The sequence below is a fragment of the Phascolarctos cinereus genome, unplaced genomic scaffold (genome assembly GCF_003287225.1).
Source record: "Phascolarctos cinereus isolate Bilbo 61053 unplaced genomic scaffold, phaCin_HiC Scaffold_5;HRSCAF=322, whole genome shotgun sequence".
In the NCBI taxonomy this organism is placed as follows: Eukaryota; Metazoa; Chordata; class Mammalia; order Diprotodontia; family Phascolarctidae; genus Phascolarctos; species Phascolarctos cinereus.
In genome coordinates, this window is record NW_027555958.1 from 236,689,794 (window position 1) to 236,704,898 (window position 15,105).

At 42.4% G+C, this 15,105-nt stretch overlaps 1 protein-coding gene across 1 annotated transcript in view; it reads right to left on the reverse strand.

Moving 5' to 3' along the window:
* GLP1R (glucagon like peptide 1 receptor) overlaps window positions 1–15,105 on the reverse strand; it is a 74,874-nt gene that overhangs the window by 29,519 nt on the left and 30,250 nt on the right. The gene's annotated exons all lie outside the window — the stretch shown is intronic.

A 15,105-nucleotide genomic window follows, 5' to 3' on the forward strand; every position in this document is an offset into this window, starting at 1 on the left:
GATGTTGTTAGCTACCAGAAAGAACACAAATCCTAGCTTGTCTCTCCTCTCCACATGCCAGGATAAGTAATTAGGTAATTAGGTGCCTCATATACTCCCTGCCTCCAATCTCCAACTCAAAGGACAGTGCATTCCTCTCTCCCCCTTTCCCTTCTTCAGTTCCCTAGTCAGATTCCCATAGATAGGATCAAAAGTGTCAAATCATTAATGAAAAATCTTCCCACTCCCATCTCAGTCCTCCCAATCAGATCTTCCTCTGCCCTGAGTGGAAAGTGAGCCTTCTTCCTCTGACAAATACTCCCACAGTAGCCTCAGACCTTCTCTGACCCCTTTCCCAACAGAGATGCCCTCGACTCTGGTCTTCTTCAAAAACACCCCAACCACGTCAAGGGTAGGAACAGCTCTGTGAATGCTGTCCATGGCTGGAGGAGGGATGGGGAGGGGACAATGGCAGGAATGGTGAAGTGTGTGTGGGCAAGATGATGGAGGAATAAGGTGGAGGAAGAAAAGGCCAAGGCATCTCAAGGAAGTAGGAAGGACAAATAATCCTTGAGATAGAAAGACCTGGAGATGAGGGAAATAGAATGGAAGTTCAGAGGAGCAAGCCAGCTGGGTTTGTCTAAGGTGGAGGACCCCTAGGGGGAAGATTTTTAGACTCTGTCTCTCTTTCTTTTGCTCCTAACCATCACAATTGGCATTTGTCAAGAGATGGTTTGGAGCCAACAGGTCTTTTAATGAGACAAGCCTTTTCCACATCCCTGCTTACGGCTTCTTAATCACACCCACTAACGACTTAATCACTGCTCTGAGGGGAACGAGCTGGCCAGCCCCCATTACTGCCTGTCATGCTTCCTCTGAGACACATTAGGTCAGTGTCTACCTCCTGCTCTTCTCCACAAAGTGTCCTGAGTAATTGCTGTAGGCAAAGCTTTGTGCTGGGGTCTGTGGGAGATAGAGTGGAAAAGGAACAGTTCTTATGTCTCCCATTCTGATGATGGAGACTCAGCCCCTGCCCTCAGGAAGCCTGTGTGTGTGTGTGTGTGTGTGTGTGTGATATACAGATGTACACAGCAACATGATAAACAAAAAAGCATCATATAAATCAAAGGAAAGGGCACATTGTTCATCTCTTAGCCTAGAATATACTCCATACTAGCCCTCCCCACCGCCCACCGCCCATGCCATGGTTGAAGGTTCCCCTCTTCCCTGCAAGGCCATCTATACATGGATGCTTTCTCCAAGGTAACTAGCTATTTCAATTGGTAGATCAGATGGCATTTTCTCAGTCCTTACATTCTCCTGGAGAATACAGATGTTAAGTGAATAAAGATAATTGAGGATAGAGAGAATGCTAAGAAATGGGGGGATCAAAAGAGTAGGAGGTGACACCTGAACTGAGCCCATGAGGAAGCTAGGGATTCTTCGAGGCAGAGGTAAAAAGGGAGAGGATGCCAGGTATGGGGAAAGGGCAGAACGTTTGTTCGTTCAAAGAACAAGTGGTCTGGAATGTAAAGTTCATAAAGAGCAGTAATATAAGAGAAGTCTAGAAATATAGGAGGGAGTCAGACTGTAGAGAGCTTTATGTGCCAGACCGAGGAATCTATATTTTATCAGGCAACTAGATGGCACAGTAGACAAAGAGTTGGACCCAGAGTCAGGAAGACCTGAGATCAAATCCAGCTGAAAACACTAACTAGCTGTGTGACCCTGGGTGAGTCAATTAATTTCAGTTTCCTCATCTGTAAAATAGGTGATGTAGTTGGACTTGTGTCTTAGGGATATTATTTTGGCAGTTCTATGGTGGGCAGATTGGAAGAGGGAAAAAGTGGAAGTGTACTGAAAGATTAATTAATTAATTAACTAAGAGGTTAATACAGTAAGTACTCCAGATGAGAGGAGATGAAAGACTCTGAGTGGAGAGAAAGGAACAAGTTTAGGAGACAGAGTCAACAAGATTTGGCAACTGATAGGATGAGGGTGGGGGGCAGAGAAGGGAGTGGTAACAGTCAAAAATGATTTGAAGGTTGTAAACCTGGTGATTAAAAGGATAGTAGCACCCTCCACAGAAATAGAGGAGTCTGGATCGGGGGCAGGTTTAGGGGAAAAGATAATGAGCTCCACTGAGTTAAAGTGGCCAATGGGACATCCAGATGGAACCGTCCTATAGGTAGTTGGTCATTTGAGACTAAAGCTCAGGAGAGAGATTGGGACTAGATATATAGATTTGAGAGTCATCTGCTGAGAGATAAAAATTGAGCCCATGGGAGCAGATCCCTAAGAAGGTAGGGATAGGAGGACCAGGATGGAGCCTTGGGGTCCCCCATGTTTAGTAGGTACAAGATGGCTGATGATCCTGCAAAAGAGACTGAGAAAGAGTGCTCTGGCCAAGATGAGGACCAGTGGAAAGCAGTGTCATGGAAGCCAAAGGAGGAAGAAGTATGTAAGAGGAGTGGGTTGTCAAAATGCAGACTGGCTAGGCCAATACGGACACATATATCCCTTAGAAAAACAATAGGTATGATGTGATGTAGAGTGAAGTAAACAGAACTGGGAGAACAATTTCTGCAATGACATTATAGAGAAAAACAATTTTGAAAGTCTTTAGAATTCTGATCAATGCAACAAGAAAGATGAAAGATGAAACATGACACTCACGTGGCAGAGAGCTGATAGACTTAAATTGAAGAAAGACTTACATACATTTTTGGGCGTGGCCAACATGGGACTAAAATCTTTTTTATGAGCATTTTGTTCCATTGTAATTGTTCATGGTGGAGGGGCAGTGAAGACAGATAATAAATGCTTGTGAAAATAAATTAATTAATTTAAAAGAATAACATTAGAGACTAGCTCTGTGCTTTCATTGATAGAGGGAACTCCTAGAGGAGGAAAGTCCTTTACAGAGTCAGGTCACCTTCCAGTCTTAGAGTCGCCTACTAAAGCAACTGAGAGGTTTTTTTGGGTTTTGTGTCATTTCAGTCATGTCTGACTCTTCATGACCCCATTTGGAGTTTTCTTGGCAGAGATACTGGAGTGTTGCCATTTCCTTCTCCAGCTCATTTGACAGATGAGGAAACTGAAGTAAACAGGGTTGAGTGACTTGCCCAGGGTCACACAGCTAGTGAGTGTCTGAGGCAGCATTTGAACTCAGGAAGTTGTCCTGACTTCAGGCCTGGCTCTCTGTCTACTGCACAACCTCACTGCCAACAGAGAAGTTAAGGTTAGTATTCTCGCTGTTGCTCAGAGTCTCACTCCCACTATGTGTCAAAAGGCACACTTGAACATAGGTCATCCTGGTTCCAGGAGGAAACCTCAGTGGGTAGAGTACTGGGCCTGGAGTCAGGAAGACCTGAGTTCACATCCAGCCTCAGACACTTACTAGCTGTGTGACCCTGGGCAAGTCACTTAACCTCTGCTTGCCTTACTCCACTGGAGAAGGAAATGGCAAACTCGGAGACAGAAATAGCAAACTACTCTATTATCTTTGTCAAGAAGAACCCACAGACAGTCCACGGAGTCTGACTCATGAAGAGTCAGACATGACTTAACAACAATATCCTGGTTTCCAGGCCAGCTGTATCCACTATACAGATGCTGCCTCTAAATTGCTTCTTCTGGGGAGCTGCCTTCACTGCTGTCTGGGACTTAGGACCTCATCTCTCCTCATCCTCTACAAGGAAGGAGAACAAAGTAAAATATTAATAGTGTAAAGCTCAGCTATCACCCTCCTCCTGATTTTTATATAGAAGCCCCAAGGCAACATGCAGTAAAACTTCATTCATTTTGATTTCACTAGCTCAGAGTTTGCATTAACTTTGGGCAAGGCTGGTGCTGAAGTTAGCCATGACATTCTCCCCGAGGAAAGATTTCCTGAGCAAACTAAATGTGTGGCTGAGAATTTAGGGGTGAATCATTTCCTCCATTAAAGTCTTCCTCCCATGGCTACTGTGCTGTGGAGGTGACTCCTCTAAGGCTATCGGAGTCCATGCTCTGGCAGGGGCTGCCAAGCTGCAAAGGCTTTGAGTTGCTACAGTGGTCTAGATGAGAGAGGGGATCTGTCATGGCGGCATCCGTCTAGAACTGGAGGGGACTTCTGGGTCTGCTATCTAATCCAAAAGACTAATTTTTAAAGAGAGGGAAACTGAGGCCCATTAAGTTATTTAGGATTATAGCCTAATGAGTCTAAAGCTGGAGGGGACTTTGGAGATCCTGAGGCAGCCAAGAAGGGCACTAGGAAGTCAGGAAGATCTGAGTTCAAATTTAACCTCAGATACTTACTATCTGTGTGACCCTTGGCAAGCCTCTTAACCTCTTTTTGCCTCAGTTTCCTCCACTATAAAATATAATAATGGGCATCTAGGGGGTGCAGTAGATAGAGCACTGGGCTTGGAATCAGAAAGGCTTCTGTTCAAATCTGGCCTCAGACACACTTCCTAGCTGTGTGAATCTGAGCAAGTTGCTTAACCCTGTTTGCCTCAGTTTCCTCATCTGTAAAATGAGCTGGAGAAGGAAATGACAAACCTCTCTAGTATCTGTGCCAAGAAAACTCCAAATGGAGTCACAGAGAATTGGACACAACTGAAATAACTGAACAACAAAATGTAATGATAGCACCTGCCACCGACGGTGGTTGTGGGGATCGGCTGAAATAATATTTGTAAAGTGTCTAGCACATAGGAGGTGCTATATAAATGCTAGCTATTATTATAATCATCTAGTCCCATCCCTTCATTTTACACTTAGACCCTAGTAGGTAACCATCTATGCAGAGTCCCTTTGGCCCCCTCCCCAGTCTAATTAATTTTCCATTCCCCTTGTCAAAGTGAACTTCCTAAAGTGCATGTCTGGCCATGTCACTGCTCCTCCCTCCCCCTTCATCAACTCCCTCTTCCCTCTAAGATCAAATAAAAAAATGTTCTGCTTAGTATTTAAAGCCTCTTTCTACCTTTCCAATGTTTTTTGCATTTTATTCCCCTCCAAGTATGGTCTATGATGCAGCTACATTAACCTTCCTGACCTTCCCTGCCTTCTCACTCTGTCCCTTTTGCCTGGAATTCTCTCCTTGTTCACATCTTCCTCTTAACTTTCCTGGATGCCTTCATGTCTCACCTGAAAATCTTACCTTCTGCAGAGTCTCTCTCCCCTCCATTTCTACCTCCTGCCAGCACCTTCCTTCTGAGATTACTTTCTATCTATTCTATTCATATGTATATATGTGCATATACACATATATACATATGTGTATAATATATACACATGCATGTGTGCACACATCCAGATATATACATACACACTGTTTATGTATATACACATATGTACGTACATATATCTATGATGAAGAATAGACTGGTCTCAGTGTCCTGAAAGAATTCACTTGGACAGTCTCCAAGTTAAAGAAAGGCATTTACTGGGGGTAATGCACCCAGAGGGAGGCAGAGCTATTAGCCAGGTTAGGTGTCTGGTCTATAAATAGTTTGATGGGATGGGCGGAGGGGAGCAGGAGAAGGGAGGAGGGGTAAGCACTGCTCTGAAATACCTGGGATATCAGGTAGTCAGGAAGTATCTTTGTCATACAGATAAGCAAAGAGAACAGGAAAGGGGGAGGGACTGCTCTGGGATGTCTGGTAATTCGGGATGCTTTGTGAAAGCACACAGAGAAGTCTATGGTGGGAGCACCAATGCAGTCTTCTCTGATCGCTTTTCTGACTGGTCCCATCTTGCATCTTATGTCATATCTCACTTCCTGCATCCTGCTCGCCTTTTTACCTCATGTATATACACACACACATACACATATATGTGTATATATGTATGTATATATATGAATATAATCTTGCACATATCTAGTTCTTTACATGATGTCTCTCTCAGCTAGAGTGCTCAGCTATTCTCACACATGGGGCAGTGCCCCTGTGTTCAATCATTCAACATTCATTGTGTTAAGCAATGGATACATAAATAAAGGCAAAAACATCATCCCTCCGCCCTCTTCAGAATGTGAGCTCCTTGAGGGTAAGGACAACATCTGTGTCTTTATTTGGATCTCCAGGGCTTAACATCTGACGAATGTTTGTTGAATGACTGACAGATTTGATCAGATGGGCCCTGTCTCATGTGAGATTACCTGGGCTCCTGCTGAAAATCTCTCTTCTCCCTACCCACAGTTACTAGGTGATTAAAGAATGCAAAGCAGCAATCTGAGATTTACCTTTACTCAGGTAATAGGAAGAATAATAGATCATGGGAACATAGCTCTAGAACTGGAAGGGACCTCACAGGCCATATAGTCTAACTCCCTCCTTTTACAGATGAGGAAACTGAGGCCCAGTGAGGTTAAATGACTTGCCTAGGGTTACGTGGGTAGTGACCCGAGAGGACTAGCCCAGCAGTGAGGTTACCAGAGCTGCAGGATTTGCCCGGGTGGATGAAATCAAAAGGGGGCAGCTAGGTGGCGCCATAGTGCATAGGAAGACTCATCTTCCCTTAGTTTAAATCCGGCCTCAGACATTTACTGGCTGTGTGACCCTGGGCAAGTCACTTAACCCTACTTGCCTCAGTTTTCCCATCTGTAAAATGAGCTGGAGAAGGAAATGGCAAACCAGTCCACTAGAAAACACCAAATGGAGTCAGGAAGAGTCACAGAACACTATCTCAAAAGATCAAAACTACTGAGGAGAAACAACTGTAGTGAAACCCGAAGTTCTTTGGAAGTGGGCATTAATTTACCATTGATATGCTAATTACAGACTATTCTTTTCCTTTCATTAAAGTAGGTCCCCTCAGGGTATTTTTGTTATCTTAACTCTAATTACTTAAAGTCATAAAGCTTCACTTTTAAAGAACCCTGTAATTTGTAATTCGGATTCTGTTCTCCTTTTCCAATTTAGACTGGAATTTTCTCCCCATTTAATCTGGAAAGTAATGAGGTGCAAATTTGGAGAGTCTGGAGGGCAAACTGAGGAAAGAACTGTGAAGTTCAGTGGGATGGGCTGGGAGTCAGGAAAACAGCTGTTGTGAGGATCAAATAAGATAATAATCGTAAAGCATTTGCATACTGCCTGACACGTAGTAGGTGGTATATGTTAGCTATTATTATTAATCTTATCCGTTTGGAAGACAGCGAAGGAGAGGGCCAGGGTATTATTAATTTCAGCAGCTGGACAATGCAGTCATAGAATGTGGGAACAGTAGTCAGGAAGGCCTGAGTTCAAATGTGACCTCAGACATTAACTAGCTGTGTGACCCTTGGGCAAATCATTTAACCTCTGTCTGCCTCAGTGTCTTCAGCAGGAAGATGAAGATGATAATAGCACCTACCTCCCAGGATCAAATGAGATAATATTTGTAAAGTGTTTTACAAACCTTCAAGTGCTATGTAAATGCTAGTTATTATTGTCTAGACATATTGCCGCAGGGAGATCTCAGGGTTTAGACCTGGGGGGGACCTTGGTGCCCATGAAGCTGAACCCTAGGTACTCCCTCAATAGGAGGCAGAGGGACAATGGCTGGAATAAATTCATCCTGACAGACGTGGGGATGGCTAATGGACCGTCTTGGCTCAGCTGCACTCGGAGCAGCCATTGCTTATCAGAACACGTATTTAATTGGGGCATTGCTTCCAGAGGGGAGCCTCCTTGACATGCACTGGGGCCCACTGCCTGGCCTTGACAAGACATACCAGACTCAGAAGGGTCTGGACTTGGAAGCCAATCTTGGACAAGCTGCAGGAGGGAAAATGAGGCTTCCCCAGCCAGGATCAGTGCCTGAGGACCCCTGGGATGGCCAGGAACTTATCTGGACGTTTTAATACTTAATGCTAATGAAGGATAATTGACAGAGAGCTTACACATGCAGGCCTTGTTAAGTGAGCTGATGAGGACAGGCTGATCATTCTTGTCCTGAGCGCCTGACACACAAGCAAGTCAAAAACATTAGAAGAACTTAGGCCTGGGAGTGGGGCAACCTGGGTTCTAGTCCTCACAAGCTATAGCTCTGTGTGTGGTGTGTGTGTGTGTGTGTGTGTGTGTGTGTGTGTGTGCGTGTGCGTGTGTGACCTTTTTTAAGCCATTTCCCATCTTTAGGCCTAAGATGCCGCATCTGTAAAATGAGAGCTCTAAAAGATCTTGGAATTTGTCCTATTCCTAACTGGAAATTGTGTCTTTAGTATGACACCAATCGTCAGCACTGATATTAGTGATTTCATATTGTTTCCTACACCAGATTTCAGATTTAGATAGTATTTAAGTTTGTAAAAGTTGTGGGGTTTTTTGTTTTTGCTTTCCTTTTTTTTTTCCGTAAAAGAACTTGATTTCTTGCTAGTGACGTATGTAAGACTCAAGGCATGTGACCCTGAGGGAATCAGGGCTACTGCTGTCATTGTCGGGAATCCTAAATATATCAAACTTATTTTTACAAAGGTATATATACATTCCTTTATTTATTAAATGATCACCAGATTGATGTTAATGTAGTGAAATATTTGTAGGCTTGATTTCAGAACTGAAATAAGATATTGTGAAAATTAAAGCTTAATAAATGTTTACCGTAAAAAAAAAGATCCTGGATTTAAAGCAAGGAGGGACCTTAGAGTTCTTCTAAGGGGGGAAGGGAAAGGGGAAAGCATGTATTTAATGCCTGTTATGAGCCTGGTACTGTGCTTAAGCACTTACAAATATAATCTCACTTGATCCTTACAACAACAAGGTAGGTGCTATTATTATCCCCATTTTACAGATGAGGAAACTGATAAACAGAGAGATTTGCCCAGGGTCACATACCTAGTAAATGTCTGAGGTTATATTTGAACTTACTCCAGCATTCTAACCAATGGGACCACTTTGCTGCACCAACCAATGAAGTCAACTCTGAGACTCAGGTAATGACTTGCCCAAGGCCACAGGTAGTTAGGAAATCAAACTAGATAGATAGCTTCTAAGACCCCTTCCCACTCTCTGACAGGGAACGTCAGTCCCGGTTGTGATATCCCACCCCCTCCAATTACCATTTAAGCCTGAAGGAATGCCTGATAGGCTATGGTGCTTTAGAATCCCACCAACCAACCTGTCCATCCCAATACTCACTATCAGGGTTAACTCAGCTCTGCCCTGGAAGGGTCAGCTACAGGAAAGGGAAGCTGAGGAATCTAGCTCAGTTCCCCCTCACCTTCCACCACCCAGCAGCGAGCATATAGCATATTGGGTTTAAGTGCTTTACATCTGTTCTCTCCTTTCATCCCGTAATCCTCATTTTACAGATCAGGGAACTGAAGTCAAGGGAGATTAAGCAGCTTGCCCAGGGAACACATAGCTAGTCATTATCTGAGGTGGGATTCGAATTCATACCTTCCTGACTCCAAGTCGCTTCAGAAGCCACTGAGCTGCCCCTTGTGAATGACCCACCTTTCCCTGAAAGGGGTAGTGGGGAGGGGTCTGGATAGCCTAATTTGTGAGGGAAGGAAAGTGGAAAGGAAGAGAAACAGTCCAAGAAGTCAGCACAGTATACACTCAATACACATACAACACAATACACATATATACACATAACACAATATACACATACATATACACACATAATACATACATATACACATTTACATATACATACACAATACAAATACATAACACATATACTCCCATACCTACACACATATGCAATCACACCTATACACACAATAAACATACATGTGTGCACTCCTATATACATAATCACACATGTATACTCACATACACATATCACATACATATAGATACACATATACAACACATACATAATATAATACACTCACACATCTACACAATACAATACACACAATACAATACACTCACATACACACAGTACAATATACCTATCCTACAATACACACATATGCACAATACAGTACTACATATACACTCATATACACATGTATACACAATGTAAATCACAATACACACATATACTCACAAACATACACATACACACAATGACACACATATACACATACACACAGTAAACATATACATATGCACTCCTATACACATACATATACACGCTCACATACACATACCTGCATATGTGTGTGTGTATATATGTGTATATATACACACGTACATACACAACAAAATACATACAATACTCATACACATACACACAATACACTCACATATACACAGCACATTACACATATACAACAATACATATAATACAATACACACATAAATATTCATACATCCACACATGCATACACAACACAAATACATAATACACATATGTACGTAAACTCACATACACCTATATATACAATCACACACATATATACATACACACAATAAACATACACATGTAGTCCTATACACTTATACAGATACACATGCATGTACATATGCACACACATGCATATGCAACACAATACATACACATAAACAATATAACATACAATATACTCACATACATACACCACAATACACATACAATACACACTTTTATACATAATACACATACATGGACACAATATAAACATACACTCTCAGGTGCATACATGCATGCGCATGCACACACACACACACACACACACACACACACATACTGCCATTGCTACAAGAGTTTGAGCAGGTGAAGGTAAGATTCCCATAGGCCCAGCTGAGAACAGGGTCAGACTTCAGCTGACCACCTCTGAGTAGATGGGAAGGCTGTGAGCCTTCCTAGCCTTCGTTTGGGCTGTGGCTTACTAGCTAGGCCCAGTCACCTCAGGTGCGTCACTTCCTACATGTTGTTATTTTCTTACATATCTCTCTAGATTGTAAGTTTCCTAAGAGCAGGGACTTGCTTCATTTTATCTTTGTCTTCTCCCCACCCCCCACTGAAGCCCATGGTGATGCTAGGATTTAAAGCAGAAAGAGAGCTTAGAGCGTATGAAATTCAATCTTGTTCTCATGCCTTGCACACAGTAGGCATTTCAAGTTTGTTGAATGGAGTGGAAAAGCTCAGTCAAGGTAAATGCCAGCTTCTCTGTGGCCTCCTTAGGGACGTTTGCAACCTGACCTCTTATTGGGGAATGGAAGGGTCGATGTTCTCCCCCCCCCCCACCGCCCCCATTAAGGGAATTTCAGGTGCTGGCTTGCAGGAGGGAGCTTTCCCTGGGCTACTGCCTTCTTCCATCCCACTTACACAATGCAGCATGTCCACAGGATTGATACTTAGAGTAAGGGATATCAGAGGCCACCTGGTCCAATCCCCCACTTTTACAGTTGAGGAAACCGAGGCTAGGAGAGGATACCTGACTTGCCCAAGGTCATATAGGTAAATTACCATTAGATTTGAATCCAAGTCCTCTGGCTCTTTCCACTTGCACTAAATGGCCAGAAAGCTCACTCTCCCCCTTCCCCACCTCAAATTCCACTATTAGAGATTCATTCTTTGGGCTGCTCTCCTCAAAAGGTCCCTATGGATTTTTTTTAAGGACTTGCTCCCAAGAATCACATGTAAAACTTAAATTCAGATCACTCGCTCCATTGACTGTCACTTTTCTTGGGAGTGGGGTTGGAGTAACATCAATTGAGATTAATTAAGAGAAATAAGTAAAAATGGGCAGAAAGAAAAATCTGAATTATAGAGGCCTTCAAATGAGAGTGGTTTTACAGCTTTCAGGTAATTAGAGCAAGGCTAACAAAACCTCCTTAAGATCAGGAGGGAGCCACCTTTTTTTTAATGAAGAAAAAAGACTGATTTCTAATTAGCATACAAGCTGCTGGTTTGTGACTGAGAGCTCCTTTTTTGGTATTTGAGGACTTTTCCAGTTTCTTCTTCTTACGTAGTTTAAAAGCTCTCTCTGCATCTCATAGTTGGTTTTGCAGACCTTTGCTGAGAGCTTGCCTGCCTGACCTCTCTGAGAGCCCAGAAGACTAGCTCCTTTTAGCAGCTGGCTGTGGAAGCCTAGGCAGCTGCAGCACATCTGGAAAGGAATCTTTACAGAAGCAGGCTCTCAAACAGCAATGGAAACAAATTCCACGTTGAAGCAGCTCAGCAATTTCTCTACTGCCGATGTAACTCAAAAGCACCATTTTGCCTGTTTTGTATTGGCTCCCCAGCCCTGGTCTTCCAGCACCTAGCTCTACCTTAGATACAAGAGGCACGTCCATTACTTCTAACTCCATTACTACCTTCTTCCTGGGCTCCTTCCTGTCCGCTCCTCCCATGGTCTAGTAGTCTATTACATTGCTGTGCATATTTGTCCTTAGTTCTCAAAGAGGACCGATGACATCAGAAGGGTGATGTCTTGACCTGCAAATGAATTGGATTGAAGTGAGGCAGGGCGAAGTCACCTGCCTCACTTCAGCCTATTTTATGGCTCTGTCTGGAATGCCCGTTCCGCTCTCAGCAAACTCATTCTGTACCATGGGTTCTTAACCATTTCTGGGTCGTGGACCCCTTTGGCAGATTAGTGAAACCTAATGGGCCCCTTCTAAGAATAATGTTTTTAAAAGCAAAAACAAAATTTGTTAGGATTAAAAAGGAATAATTAGGATTAAAAATTAGGATTACAAAGGAAACCAATTATGTTGAAATATAGTTATCAGAAATTTTTTTTAAGTTCATAAGAACCCTAGGTTAAGAACCCTTACCCTATATCTTTGAACTTCTCAACTAATTATCCCTTTTACCTTCTGGCTCTAACCCAAACCTGGTTTATCTCTGAGCTGTTCTCCAAGCCTGGGATTCTCTCCTTTTTCATTTCCATCTCTTATGCTCAATTCCTGACTTTCTTCAAAGGCCATTTCTTGGCAGGAATTTTTTCCCAGTCTCCCTTCTCCATTAAGTTTACCTTGGGTCTACTAGGTAGAATAGTGGATAGAGCACTAGACCTATAATTAGGAAGGCCCGAGTTCAAATGTAGCCTCAGGTACTCATTTACACTTACATACCTGGATAAGAGAGCAGACTTGGAGCACAAAGTCTCAATCTGGGCTATGAATACCTTCAGGGGGCATAAGAAATTGAGGTGGGGAGGGATACAAGGAATATTTGGCAAATAACTATATTATCCTATGGAAGTATACTAATTATAGTAGTGTTAGTGAAAAATTCTGGGACTAGGAAAAAAAAGGATGAGCAGGTGGGGATGGAGTAGGAAAAGGAGGGAGCATTTATAGTACATCTGAAAATTTTGAGAGAGCTGAAGGGAATAATTCACAGGATCATGTGATCACAGACTTAGGACTTGGAAAGGACCTTAGAGGCCATAGGGTGCAATTCCCTTATTTTTATAGATAGGGAAGTTGAGACACAGAGCAGTAGGGTCATATATTGGGAGCTGAACTCAGGTCTTCCAGACTCCCAAGTCCAGCACTCTCACTATTCTACCTACAAATGAATGAATTTGGCTACGAAATCTTTTTTTAAATGAAGCTAGAAAAAAAAAATCAGCAATAACAATACAGTGAAAGACAAACTAATTGATCTCTACAATAACCAGAAACTCTGCATTGATTTCCCAGCAATGAAATTAAATTTTTTTGGTGCTCGTAAAAGCATTGTAAAATGCTTGAAGAAACCTAGCCTGTTCTTACTAAACTGGCTTACAAAGCTCTTATTCCATTTATAACAATTTAGCTCAGTGATTCAAGATTCTCAGTGCTGTTCTCAATCAAATCCAAAGCAAGAAAAAAACTGAACTGAATGTGATATGGGAGTAATATCTTTCAAAAAATAAAACTGTTGGAGGCTGACAGGAAACAGAATCAAGGATCTCACTAACTTATTGACTTTGTTCTGATAAACATTTAAAACTTTATGATGCTAAAAAAGTGTTATATACCAAATAAAGTTTTATAATTTCTTGTGTGCATGTACATGGTAAACTACAGAATTTCTCTCCTTTTACGTAGAGAGGAAGCATAGGAAGATTTATTGAAAAGTAAGGGGTTCAGGATGAAAACAGTTGGAACTTTGGGGAGAGTTGGTGTGTGAGTCTCACTTTTGTCATATACTAGTTAAGGTGCATAGAGTGGCCAGGCCTGGAGTCAAGATCTGAGTTCAAATCTGGCCTCAGACAGTTACTAGCTGGTCGACCCTGGGCAAGTCACTTAACCCTGTTTGCCTCAGTTTCCTCTTCTGTAAAATAAGCTGGAGAAGGAAATGGCAAACCGCTTTAGTATCTTTGCCACAAAAACTCCAAATAGGGTCATGAAGAGTAGGACATGGCTGAAAAAAGGACTGAACAACAACGAAAGCTTTGTGGCCCTGTGCAAATCACATAACCTCTCTGCTTCTGGTAGTTGTTTAAGGACTTTTTACAGAGCAGTTATCAATCTTCTTGAGTAGAAGGAAGTCCCACAACAGGAATTCCCACCACCAATGAAACTACAGGTCTAGCATCTTTCCCCCTTCCTTCTTTTTTCCCCCGTTCTTCACATCTTTACAAACACCAGCCACATCCCAGACCTCCTCACCATCTCTTGGAACTGCACCCCCTCCAAAATTCTTATCATTTCCCCTCTAACCATACCCTCCTTTCTACTTTTTATAGGATTGTAGGATTACAATTCATAGGATTGTAGATTTAGAACTGGAAGGGACCTTAGAGCTTACCTTATCCAACCCCTTTATTTTATAGGTAATGTAATTGAGATTAAGAGATTAAACGATTTGCTTGGGCCACAAATCAATCAATTAATCTAGCAAGCAAGCATTAATTAAGTTCCCACAACTGCCAGGCACTGTGCTAGGCCCTATGGATACAAAGACAAGTGGTACCTACAGGATTTGAATCCAGGTCCTCTGACTCCAAGGAGGCAGGTAGGTGGCTTAGTGGATAGAACACTCGAGTCAGAAGATTTGAGTTTAAATGAGGACTCAGACACTGAGCTGTCTCACCCTGGGTAAGTCACTTAAACTCTACTTGCCTTAATTTACTAGAAAAGGAAATGGCAAACCACTCCAGTACCTTTGCCAAAAAAAGCCTATGGACAGTACAATCCATGGAGTCACCAAGAGTTGGATGCAACTGAACAACAATCTTTGATTCTAAAGCTTTCCTACTCTCAAACACTTAATTTATCTTTTCCCCTGATGATGACCTCTGGTCTTATAATTCATCCTTATTCATTCCTATTCTTCTAGATCAAGGGG